General features: G+C 41.7%; 1 protein-coding gene across 1 annotated transcript in view; it reads right to left on the bottom strand.

Annotated features, from left to right (window-relative positions):
- DFFA (DNA fragmentation factor subunit alpha) overlaps window positions 1-13,950 on the bottom strand; it is a 561,231-nt gene that overhangs the window by 460,692 nt on the left and 86,589 nt on the right. The window lies entirely within an intron of this gene.

Here is a 13,950-nt window from a genome sequence, read left to right on the forward strand (position 1 = left end):
ACTCCTCAAAATGGAGAACATCAACATTTATGCTGTAATGGAGACCTGGTTTAAAGCAACAGAAAGCACCCCTGCCCTACCAGGCTATAAGTCATTCCACACCTTTCGGCCCCAGAACATGGACCGAAGATCCAAAGGCAGTGGTGTCTCTATATTCATAAAGGATATGCACACCTCCACACTAGTAGCCCAGCATAATGCATCTGAGATACTTCAGGTACAACTAACATTGGGTAAGAAGGCGATTTAGGTCATAGCCTGCTATAGGTCCCCAACCATGTCCCAAGACTCTCACTTCATGTTCCTAAGCACCCTGGAAACAATTATGAGTCCAACCCAACACTCGCATACTACATGACTTCAACTACCCCTCCATCAACTGGGAAAACTACTCATGCAATAATACAGGTTCCTGGAATTCATCAATTCCAGTGCCCTGGACCAGCTCATTCTTTCCCCCACTAGAGGAAGCAACATCCTTGGACCTGGTTATTACTAACATGGGCAACCATTGCTCTACACCAACAGTCAATTCCTCCCTGGTTAGATCCAACCACAAACTAATCACCATGGAAATCCACATCTCATCCACACCCCCCGCAAAGGTAATCACCATGAAAAACTTCTCCAAAGCTGACTTTGGAATTCTAAAAACAAAGGTGGCTAAACTTCACAGCACCCATCTCAATGGAAAATAGATGCATGACTGATGAATCATACACAGATGCACTGTATGAACACGTATATAAATGCATGGAAGTAGCCATACTCAAAAGAACCAAGATGCTCTCCTCCAAAAAAACCAAGCCAATCTGGTGGTCCCCTGCCATTAATAAACTCTACAACAGAAGGAAGAAACCGTTGCAGAAAAAGGTGAAGTCCCAAGACTGGAAAAACTCCCTTATTAGCCTCAACAAAAAGTTGAGATCCTTCATCAAAAACTCTAAAGCCAGCTATGAAGGCAAAATTGCATCAGACACTAAAAACAACCATAAAGCCTTCTATAGTTATATCAAGAATTTCCATGGCAATACCCAGGTTTGCTCTGAGTTACTGCAGAATGGTACCTCCTTTACTGAGCCAACAGATATTACCAACATACTGGCAGACAGATTCAGTGCCAACTTTAATCCTCTCTCCCACCTGAAAGACCAATTTCAATACTGGAAGAATGCCAGGCACCCAGCATTACTGCAGCACATGTTAATGCTGCACTGTCTAAAGCCATGAATACAGCTTCCATGGGATATGACAATATCACTGGTTGCGTTCTACATGAATTACAAAGTGAACTGGCACCACATCTGTGTGCTCTGTTCAGTCAGAGCCTCACTTCAGGCGAGTCTGATATGTATGGGTATGGAGCGCATCAGCATGGACCTAATTAAAAAGGGTATAGGGAATCTCCAAACTCTAGATCCCACACAATTTGGTTTTGTGAAAAGTAGATCATGCCTGCTCAACCTGGTTGACTTCTTTGAGTCAGTAACTAAAGCTGTGGATGAGGGCAAGGCAGTTCATGCAGCCTACCTCGATCTGGCCAAGACCTTTGATACTATTCCCCAATCAGGAATTATTGATAAACTACACAACTAGGCATCAGCCCCTACATCACTAGGTGGGTTGCAAACTGGCTCACAGAGAGAACCCACAGTGTGAAAGTAGGGGACTCCCAAGTCAGACTGCCGACCAGTCACGAGTGCAGTCCCACAGGGATCGGCCCTGGGTCTTCTCCTGTTTAGCGTCTACTTCTCAGAAGTCCAGGCCAATACGGAGGGACTCTGGCTGACCAGGTTTGTAGACGACTGCAAGCTGGGAGCCATTATTAACTCTCCAAGTGATGTAGACATCCTACTGAGATCAATAACTGGTGTTGAAACCAAGGCCTTAAGCTTAATGCCAAAAAATGTGCCAGCATCCCCGTTGGGAAAAACTCAGTTCCCACTAATTACCACATAGATGGGAGCCCACCGAATACTGAAGGCGTTATAAGAGATATGGGGACACAGGTTAACAGCAACATCTCCTTTGACCACCACATTGCCACTGTGGTCAGAAAGTCCTTCTATGTGGCACATCTAATTACCAAGGGTTTTGCATCCAGGAAGAAAGAGGTCATCATCTCTCTATACTCTTCCCTCAGTAGGCCAATCATTGAGTATAATGCCCCATTTGGCATGTACCTCACTAGACACATGAAACAGCTGGAAAGGCCACAAAAGTACCTCATGAAGAGGATCCTACGCCTTAAACATAAGTCCTACATGGGCAGACTCAAAAAACTCCAGCTATTCTTTGTCTCATATCGTCTACTATGAGGTGATCTCTGCTTGACTTACAAAGCCATGTCTGGCCCAGCTCTGTTAGAAATGCTACATCTAAAGAAATCCCAATCCCTCTGCACCACATGCTCCAGAGACCTCAACCTCACAGCCACAATCAACAGAACATGCTGGAGGGACAGGTTCATAACCCAGAGACTGCCCATGCTCTGCACCTCACTGGCCCTCTTCAAGAGAAATCTTGATGAGTGGATGGGAAATAGAAACTTCACCCCGAGGATCACTACAGTGGCTCTACTTGATAGAGGCACTGGAAACTAATGTCGGGCAGCACGACGCCAGGGCACTTCTATGGGCTAGGATAAGTAAAGGCTCCAGGGTCATTAGCCTAGTACACATCTATGAACCTTTTATAAAAGAAAGGCAAACTTATGTTACTTAATCTTTTTGCTTTGACTTTGTCTTGTAAATTGTTTTATATATGTGTACATAATATGTATATGTTTATTAAAGATATATATATATATATATATATATATATATATATATATGGGTCTACTTCTGTTGGTCGACAACCCATATCACTGACACTCATTTGGTCGACAGCTCATTTGATCGACAAACATTCTAGGTGGGGGACTTTGCCCCCCACACCCCCCCAGTGTGGGGGGCTGTGCCCCCCCAACTATATATAACAACTCCACAGTCGCACAACAGTGGGGAGGGGGGCAAATCCCAGGTTTTTGCCTTGAATACTTTTTATCGATCAAATGAGCTGTCGACCAAATGAGTGTCAGTGATATGGGTTGTCGACCAACAGAAGTAGACCCATATATATATATATATATATATATATATATATATGTATATTTTTATAACTGTTTTATTAAATATGTTTATTTTATATATAAATATATATGTTTTTATAGATGCTTTACTAAACATTTTTATTTAAATGATTAGTAATAATTGAAGCTTTACAAGGATTATATAAGAGCTGTTTTAGCTTCATATTCATTAGAATATGACTAGTACTTTTGAATCTGATTATATCTTGTTTTTATCATGTGATATATTTATCTTGTTTTATAGGCTGGCTGCTAATATATATTGGAGCTGTTGACTGGTTAATTCTTGTAACACTGAGGAAGAGTCTTGATGACTTGAAAGCTTTGTTTTATTTGCTTATTATTAAATTAATTTGAGATAGTTAACTATTGGTTATTTCCTGCCGATTCATTTTTTACCTATTTGGTCCATTCAGCTGGCTTGGTTTGTTTGTTTTGCACCCTGTTGGTTTAACAATTCTCCCCTAACCATTGTTTTCCCTCTGTCTGTCTGATGTCTTCCTCTACATTGAGTTCCCCTTCCCTCATTCTATTACCCCATACCCTGTTAGTCCTATCTGTTTTTATGCTACCTAAATTATCCCCTTACTTCCCTTACTTCCTTCCCCAAATTTTCACTCTCTTAAAACAATGGGTACCCATCCCACAAAAAAGGATTATTCCTCTTACCCCCAAACCATCCTGCTCATTCCTTATTTCTTTACTTTCTGTTCTTCCTTTTGCTTTTCATCTCTGTCCTATACACCCATTTCCGACCTTTAATCTGGTCAGAAAACAGACAGACGTATACCTTAAAAGGGCTTATAAAACAATTGTCTTTTTGTGATCATATTTGCATTACAGGTCACAGAGACCACCCTCAAAGCCCATATATAATCAACAAGAAAAGGCACTTCTCACTGTATAGCAAAAATGAAATCTAATCTAGGTCATGCACTGTGGATATTGCCATTGGTCAAGCAAATAAGCGGAGTGCTGTTGTGAGACAGTTGTTATGTATGAAATCTAGTAAACTTTATCTCTATTCTGATTGCTGCCATAACTCAGCTTGTTAATGATTTGCTTTGTAGACTATCAGTACAGATTGGGGTGTTCCAGTCCCCACATTGTTGTACTCTTTATTCCACTTTTCTGTCTTCATTCTGCCCAAGTGTAACTTTCCCCTCAAATGTATTTCCCTGACTCCTTTAGTATAACTTCTACACTGTCTCAATTTCATAATGCTGTATTTAGGAGAGAATCACTGCAGTCGTCCTGGGCTCAGTTTCCTTGAGGCATGTCATTTGAGTACTGCTTTGAGTATGTTCTTGTATAGCATTCCCCTGATATGTGTTTCCCTGACCCCTTCTGTAGGAGTCCTGCAGTAACTCACCTAGTTAGTACTATGTTTAGGAAAAACTGCTGTAATAGTCCTGGGTTCAATTTCCCTTGAGGGCTGCTTTTGATCAAATCTTCCATTCTACTGTTATGTAAGATTCCCCTGCTACATGTTTCCCTTACACCTTCAATATAACTCCTGTAATTGCTCACCTAGGTAATTCTGAGTTTTTATGACTATTACTCAAAGTAATGGGTTCAAATTCCCTCGGGCTGATATTTTGTTTTTCATAACATTTCCTTTTAAAGCACAGGTACACTGATAAAATAAAATGTGATGATATCAGGAGTGATGGAAGTCGGTACATCATGTTACTTTACTGCAGCTCCCTTTTCTGTCTGAGTTTCATGTTTTATCTATGTTCAGATATTTCAGATATTTTTCTGTGTATGTGTCATATCCCTTTCTCCATTGTGTTCTGCATCCTGTCTATGTTCACTAGCTCCCTTTGTAATCTTCTGTCAGTTTCTGTTGTTTTTGTTGCCTTGCTAGAACCTCTGCATTCATCCCACAGTGACCATAATCTTTTCTTTGGTCTTTAAGAAATTCTTCTGCATAGCTTTGGCTTGAGTCACAACAACATTACATACTATTCATGTGTACTTGCAGTATCGACACGACTACACCAGGCACTCGTGCATGGTCAATATTTATTACAGATGCCAGTACTTTATCCTGGCCACTGGTTAGTTTAACACAATCTATCCACGGGTCCCTACTGCGGCCATGATAAGGAGTTACTCATTATGAAAACTGGCTTGGCTTCATGCACTCAAAATGAGCCTCGGGACTCAGAGCATGCAGGTAAATAGTGCCAGCTTGGCTCCAACTGTTGAAGTGGCATTTCTGAATCTCTGCACAAGTCAAGGATAAGAAATATACAAGATGTCACTGTCTAAAATTTACTAAGTGCTACAAGCTATTCAGTGTCAGTCAGAATAGTCTTGCCTAGCCAATCAGAAGTTGAATCTAGAATCTTCTGATTAGCATAGTTAAATGTAATCATTTACTTGGCCAATATTGCAAACACATTATATAGTTAATGTTCCATCAATGCAATAGCTTGCCTTTATCTGTTTGATTAAGTCTAAGCTTAGCCAAAATATCAGGAATACCCTATTTCTTGTAAAGTAGTATTAGGTCATGTAAACAAAAAAAAAGTCTTGTTAGTCTAGATGCAAATGGACTAAAACTACTTGGATATTTTTTCCATCCCATTTAGGGCTACTTGCCTAACTGCCTTGTCTATCCTATGTTACCCACAATGTGCTTTTTTATAGTTATTAATAATATCTGATATATATTAATTTACAAAACTATTATAATGAATGACAGATTCTGAAATATAAAGTTTTGACATTCTCAGTATAGTGCACATACTTAACCTATAAATCAGTTATTCACTTTTTTAATTTGGCAAGTGCAGCACACATAAATGTACTATATAAACCAGGTCTCCAACAAGTGTTCATATGTTAGTCACTTATGACACACTTGCTCACTGTCAGTTACTCTAAATGGCAAGTACTCTAACTTCCTAGCCCTATCCTTCTTAATTACCTAGCCCTCCTACTGCACTGCATAGCCTACCAGAGCTGTAATTCTAAACCTAAACCCCAGCTGTCCCATTCCCCCTCATGCTCCCCAATCTTAAAGTCTCTGATTACTCGTAAAGTCCTCAGTCACTCCCTAAATGTAAAACTCCACTCCGATTCCCTAATAGTAAACTACCTTCCTGCTCCCTAAAACAAAATCTCCCCTCTTGTTCCATAAAAGTTAAAATCCCCAATCACTTCCTAACCCTGTAACCTCCTTCCATTCCCTAGACCTAAAACTACCCCTACACTCCCTAAACCAAAATCCCCTTCTGGATCACTGCCTGAAATGCTACACCACAATCCAAACCCTTCCTGTTCTTTTCCTGCGGCTGCCGCACATTTCTTTCTACTGTGTTCAGGCAGGGTGTGGCAACTCCACTCTTGTTCCTTATGGTTGCCACATCTCACCCAAGTATTTAGTCAAGTTTGAATGTGAGCCACAGGCCATGCAAGCTACAAGACAACAGAGACCCTGACTGCAAGACAGTGGTCTTCAAGTGCCTGACACTTGGGCGCTTGTAGTAGACCCACATAAACCTTGTTACTAAACATACTCAGTATCAGTTTTACTTTTTAGTGGACAGGTAGCAAGTAATTTCAAAATGAATGTCTATTTTGTGAACACTAGGACCCCAAGTATGCATAAAAAGGCATGTTTGTTACAGTCCCCTGAAGAAGCAAAAATAGAATATTTTTTAGCTGTTCACAACAATTACTATCATTTCATCCTCATATGGCACAAGTTTTACCAGTACAAGGCTTTAGGGATCAGAGTCAGGCAGTGTAGTTCCTACCTTCTTTTCTGTTTTCCGCTTCCAAATGTCATTGCAGAAATGCATTTAGCTCCTCCTTCTTGGTAAATGTATGAAGTCATTTGCTAAAATGTAGCAATCGACTTTTTTTTTTTTTTTTTTGCTGTTCAGTCAAAGAGTTGAGCAGATGAGGTGCCAGACCAGGGGACTGCACCAGTGCTAGATGAGACATCTGTGGTTCTGTCACTAACAATATCCTTGGCATATAAAATAACATTTTTCTCTGAAAGGTCCCAGGTCAGATCAATTATGAATAGTGAGAAAAGAAGAGGACCTACAACTGACATATGAGGAACTTCTGTGTTAATAGTGCCTGTTAGGGAGGAGGTGGCATGACAGAATATTCTAAAAGTTTGACTGGAAAATTAGCTATTAGCTAAATCCACTGCAACACATCAGATGAGAATCTAACATCTGCTAGTTTGTTGAGTAGCAAGGAATGGTCTACAATATTAAAAGCCTGTTTAAGCTCTAGAAATATAGCACCTGTAAGCTTGCCTTATTCCATGCTACAGTATATGTGGTCAGTCAGAGAGTAGATCGCTGGGGCAAAAAACATGCTGTCCAGTCTGTAATAATGCCACACTATAAATGCCAGTAGATGTTTGCAGAAAACTATTAAAAGAATTTTGGTAAGTAGCACAGGTTGTTTATAGGACAGAAATAATTTGCGGTGAAGGAGGTGGGCACCTTGGGCATTACCAGTAGAAATTAGTAGTTTATTGGCCATTTTGGGCTAATTTCTCTCTTTCATTTCCCTGCTATAAAACCCAAATTAGTGCGGTTTTGTGCACCGGGCAGCACCCATTAGTTGGGGTATAAGTATTCCTGGCTCCACAAAGTCTGCTCTTCAATTTTTCCCTTGGAACTAGACAAACTTTCAACTTAAGCACTCAAACCAATCACTTCTCAGCCCGGCACTTGCTCAAAACTTATAGCAAGCACTAATAAACCTTAGCACTAGGCCCCCTATACTGTAGAGAAGGACAAGGCTCTCTTTTTGACCTCACCAGCCAATCAGTAAAACAGTTCACTGTACCTATCCAGGCATGTCTAAAGGGCAGTTTCAAGTGTACTCTCCGGTCCAACTGGTGAATCTGAGCATTTTGAGGCAATGTTACAACTGCCTCATGTACATGGACAACCCTCTCCTCCTACCACCAAACACTAATACAGGTAAGAGATGCAATTATACAGCCAAACTGGAGGCTAAGCTCTCTCAACCCAAGACTGGACCAGGCAGTCAAGAGGAGAAGGGAATTACTTGCATCACACCACCAGTCTCACATAGACCTATGAAACCAGCACTGGCAAAAAACACACATAAATACATGAAAACATACTCGGAGGCTCTAAATAAAAATCTGCAAAAGCAACAGAGACCTCCAAAGCAGACATCCAAGCAATCTCCACCCCTCCAACACAAACCATGAAACACCTACTTCACAAAACCAGTGTACTTTGCAATCACAGCCCTTAAGGCAAAATAACATACCCAACACACTAGTAATAGGTGACTCTATAGTCAGGCACACTGACGTCCCACTAACTAGACTGAACAAGAAGGTTACTGTTAGCTGCCTTTCGGGTGCCTGGATCCGCCACATAACACAAGCACTCAGGTCACTCCAGAACAAGTACAAATATGACTCTGTCATTGTCCATGTTGGTGTGAATGACCTAAGCCATACCTTCCTGGACTACATGAAAAGAGACATGGAAGAGCTCTCTGATCATGTAGTGCAGGCCGGTAAGACCCTGACCTTGAGTAGCATTCTGCCTCACAAAGAATGATACCACGGTATAAAGAAAAAAATTTCAATTTCAAGAACTGGCTAAGCTTCTGCTGTCATTCAAAGGGGATCCAGTGTCTGCCAGCTTGGCATGACATGCTCAACAAGCCATGCTGCTTCACTACAGATGGCTTGCACCTGTCACGCTTACTGGCCAAGGCTCTTGCCACCTCCATAGTGCCTTTTTAGGCAAGGCTTAAAAGACAAACCCACTGCCATAAATGGCACAAGTAGCAAAAAACTGGGGTAATGCTACTCAATGCCAGAAGTCCAAACCTCAAAATGCATGCACTCGAGGCACTCCTCAGTATAGAAAAAAATTGATATATGTGCAGTAACAGAAACCTGGTTTAAGGCTCCAGAGAGCACTCCAGCACTACCAGGCTACAACTCATACCATACATTTCAGCCAAAAAACCCAGACTGAAATACAAAAGGCGGGGGCGTATCCATATTCATCAAGGATACCCACACCTCCAGGTTAGTGGCATAGCACGATGCCTCAGAGATCATCCACGTGCAACTAACAATGGGCAAAACTGCAATCCAAACTGTAACTTGCTACAGATCACCCACCATGTCCCAGGAGCATCATTCCACATTTCTGGAAACACTGGGAAACATAAAGGTCCTACCAAACACTCTGATAGTGGGTGATTTCAATTACCCAAACATTAACTGGGAGAACTGCTCAAGTACTAACTCCCTTGGCCAACATTTCCTAGAATTTATAAACTCTAAAGCCCTGGATCAACTAGTCAACACCCCCACCAGAGGTGACAACATATTGGACTTGGTCATCACCAACATGGGTGACTGGTGTTCCACACCGGAGGTCAACCACTCGCTGGTTAGATCTGACCATAAACTAATCACTCTGGATATCGACATTCCACCCCCACCCCTGGTCAAAGAAACCACAGTGAAAAACTTTTCAAAAGCAAACTTCATGTTACTTAAGCCCAAGGTGGAAAGTTTCAAAGCCCTCATGCTAAAGGGCAATGCTGTCCAAGCTGCAAAATCCTTTACAAATGCACTCTACAGGCACCTACATGAATGCATGGATCATGCTATCCCAAGCAAAACTAAGACTCACTCCTCCAAGAAAAGGAAACCAGTCTGGTGGACCCCTGCCATAAACAAGCTATACAACAGAAGGTGGAAACTAGTACAGAAAAGAGTAAAATCCCAAGAAGGGAAGACATCCCTGATCAGCATCAGCAGGAAACTATGATCCCTCATAAAACCATCCAAGACTAGCTTTGAAAGAAAAATTGCCAAGGACTCCAAAGATAACCACAAGGCATTCTTTAGCTATGTCAAGAATCTAAGTGGCAATTCTTAGATCTGCTCATAGTTAGTGCAGAATGGCACAAAATACAATGAAGCAACCGATATCGCCAACATTTTGGCAGACAGGTTCAGTACAAACTTCACCACCCTCTCACCCCCAAAAGGGCCCATAACCATACCAAAAGAATGTAGTGCCCCTGAAACCACAGACAGTCAAGTTAAACATCCCTCTTCAAAGCCAAAAACACAGCATCAATGGGACCGGCAGGTGTCCCAGGCTGCGTCCTACATGAGCTCAAAGATGAACTAACCCCTCACCTAAACACACTGTTCAAACGCAGCCTCTCCAAAGGCTACTTGCCCAAAGAATGGCGCACAGCAATGGTTATTCCACTACACAAAGGTGGACCCACAACAGACTCATGGAACTATCGCCCTATAAGCCTGACTAGCTTGGTCTACAAGGCTATGGAGTGCATCTTCATGGATCTCATTAACAGAGACATTGGGAACCTCCAAACACTGGAGCCTACCCAGTTCGGCTTTGTTAAGGGCAGATCATGCCTCCTAAACCTGGTGGACTTTTTTGAGACAGTTACCAAGGCTATAGATGAGGGAAAGGTGGTCCACACAGCCTACCTAGACCGTGCAAAGGCCTTCAACACCATTCCCCATTCAGGTATTATAGACAAGCTCACCAGCCTGAACATAAACCCCTATGTCACGAGATGGGTTGCCAATTGGCTCATGGACAGAACCCACATGGTAAGAGTTGTGGGAGCTAGGTCTGACTTTAAACCGGTTACATGTGGCGTTCCCCAGGGCTCAGTCCTAGAACCCCTCCTGTTCAGCATATACTTCTCAGAGGTACAGGCTAGCACAGGAGGACTATGGCTGACCAAGTTCACAGATGATTGCAAATTAAGGGCTATAATTGACTCTCCAGCTGACACTGACATCTTCCAAAAGGGTCTCACTCAGACAGATACCTGGTGTTAAAACCATGGCCTCAAGCTAAATGCTAAAATGTGCATAGTCATCCCCTTTGGAAAAAACATAGTACCCACAAACTACTACATAGGTGGTAGCCCACTAAATATGGAAGACGTAATAAGGGATCTGGGGACCCAAGTAAATAGTAACCTCTCCTTTGACAATCACATTGCCAAAGTGGTTAGAAAATCCTTCTATGTGGCCCACCTAATCACAGAAGGGTTTGCATCCAGATCAAAAGAGGTCATTGTGCCCCTCTACTCATCACTCATCACTCATCAGACCCATCACAGAGTACAATGCCCCATTTGGGATGTACCTTACAAGACACCTGCAACAGCTGGAAAGACCACAGAAGCACCTCACCAAGAGGATCACTGGCCTCAAACAGATGCCCTATGCAGGTCGACTGAAGAAACTCCAGCTGTACTCTTTTGCATATCGCCTACTCAGAGGTGATCTCTGCCTGACATACAAGGCCATGTCCAACCCAGAATTCATGGACATGCTCCACCTAAAGAAAACCATATTCCCTCGAGCCACACACTCTAGGGATTTAAACCTCACCACAACAATAAATAGGACGTGCTGGAGGGATAGATTCCTGCCCACAGACTTCCCATGCTCTGGAACAAGATTCCAATCTACATTAGGCAGAGCTCCTTGCTAACCCTCTTCAAAAGAAACCTTGATGAGTGGATGGGAAACAGATAGTATACCCCGGTAATCACTTCAATGGCTCTGCTGGACAGAGGCCAGGGAACTAATTTAAGGGGGGGCAGCGTAGGCCAACACATTCCAGCTAGGCTTATAAATGCCTTCGGGCAGATAGCCTAGTACCTACCTATGAACCTATGCTGAATGACCACTCTTAGCAGCAGCCCTACAGGCAACATTTCCTGAAATGCATTGCTTTTTTAAAGGCATACTGTAGAGCACAGTGTGTATGTGTCTTTAAGAAACATATCAAGTGATGAATGTACGATATAAATAATGGGCATGTGTTGTACATGGTGCCATTTTGAAAGTGCAGCCAGACAGCAAACACATGAGAATGAATGTAGTTAGTTTTTATATAAGTTACCTAAGTTGAAGTGAATAGCTATAATCATAATGTGTTTGTACATAACCAAGCTGCTTGAACAGAACCAGTGAAGACTCGTCTACTATATCGAGACAAGACGAGCGACATGGTGTCAGAACCGGGATTACAGGGATTGATATTTGGATCCAAGAGAAGCAGAGATGACAGTGAAGGTAAACTATGAGAAATGAGTACGAACAAGAGCCAGAAAAGAACCAAAGGTAATGAAAACTTGCACAAACAGTTTACTTTATAAAAAAAGATAAAATGGAGCATTAAAAGGGCACAAACCACATTATTAAACAAGCAAGAGGCACAAAAGGTTTATTAATTAAGTGAAATGTTTAAGATTAAGATATATGACAAAACGAGTATGTTTAAAGCAAAACAAATATGTTTAAAGCAAAATGGGCATGGTCAGAGTAAAACGAGCACAAGAAAAGTACAAGGGGCATGAAAAGAGATTAAACGAGCAAAACAAATAATATCAAGGGTAAAAAAGGACACATTAAGCATAAATAAAGCAAGGCAACTGTATGGGTTTTAGTAAAGTGCTGTGTTTTGGCATAACTACAACTTCATATTGTACCAAGGGCATAACCAGAGTTATTCAAAGTATCTCAAAGTGTTTAAAAGTGCTTACATTGTGTGCTTATTACTGTACATGTATTCTGAATAGTGTATTTGTGTGCAAAGTGTAACTATTTTGTAAAGTACAGTTAAAGCACGGCCATTTCAAAAAGTTTCTTGTGCTGGGTGTGTCTATTTGCAAAGTGCTGCCATTACAGAGTATTTCTTGCACTCTAAATAATTATCTAGCAAAGTACCGTAATTTTGGAAAGTTGCAGTGTGCAGTGTACTGTCTATTTGCAAAGTGCAATTACTTTGAAAAATTTCTTTCTCTGAGTTTCTTCTGCCCAATTCATTTGTGCAGTTGAGTTATTTGAGATGTTTCTTAAACTGATGATACATGACTTTTGCTGTAAGACAACTTTGAGAGTGTTAAAGTGCCCAAGAAACTTATTTCACAAAATTCAGTCATTCAGAGGCTCGTTGTGCCATTAGGTAAAGTTACAAGTATCGCCATACATTTCTGTCATATGTATATGTGTGTGTGTATTTGTGCATATTTGAAAAAATCCTTCACTGGTTTGTGTTAATATGGCAGACGGATTTTGAAAGCCCTCACCACTTGTACTTGATCAGACTATTGCAGAGAACTGGAGAATATTTGAGCAAGAGTGCAATATTTTTATACAAGCAGCTTATTCTGACAAAGATGCATGCAACAGGTCATTCATTTTGCCAAACCTAGCTGGGTTAGAGGCCACTGAAAGCATTCATTTGTGTATGCACCAGCAGTTCATAGGTTCATAGGTAGGTACTAGGCTATCTGCCCGAGGGCATTTATAAGCCTAGCCAGAGTGTGTCAGCTTTCGCCGCCCCATTGATTAATTAACTGAGCCTCTCTCAAGAAAAGCCAATGAAGTGATCCCAGGGGTGTATTTCCTGTTACCCATCCACTCGTCAAGGTTTCTCTTGAAGAGTGTTAGTGAGGGGCACTACCTAATGTAGTTAGAAATTTTGTTCCAAAGCATGGGGAGTCTCTGTGACAGGAATCTATCCCTCCAGCATGTTCTACTTATTGTTGTGGTGAGGTTTAGCTCACTAGAGCGAGTGGCACGCAGTGACTTGGATTTCTTTAGGTGGAGCATGTCCATCAATTCTGAGTTGGACATGGCTTTGTAAGTCAGGCAGAGATCACCTCTGAGTAAGCGATATGCCATTGAGTACAGCCAGAGTTTTTCCAGTCGGGCTGCATCGGACATATGTTTGAGGCCAGTAATCCTCTTGGTGAGGTACTTTTGT

The sequence above is a fragment of the Protopterus annectens genome, chromosome 2.part1, assembly GCF_019279795.1.
Source record: "Protopterus annectens isolate FY-2018-M chromosome 2.part1, PAN1.0, whole genome shotgun sequence".
NCBI lineage: Eukaryota > Metazoa > Chordata > Ceratodontiformes > Protopteridae > Protopterus > Protopterus annectens.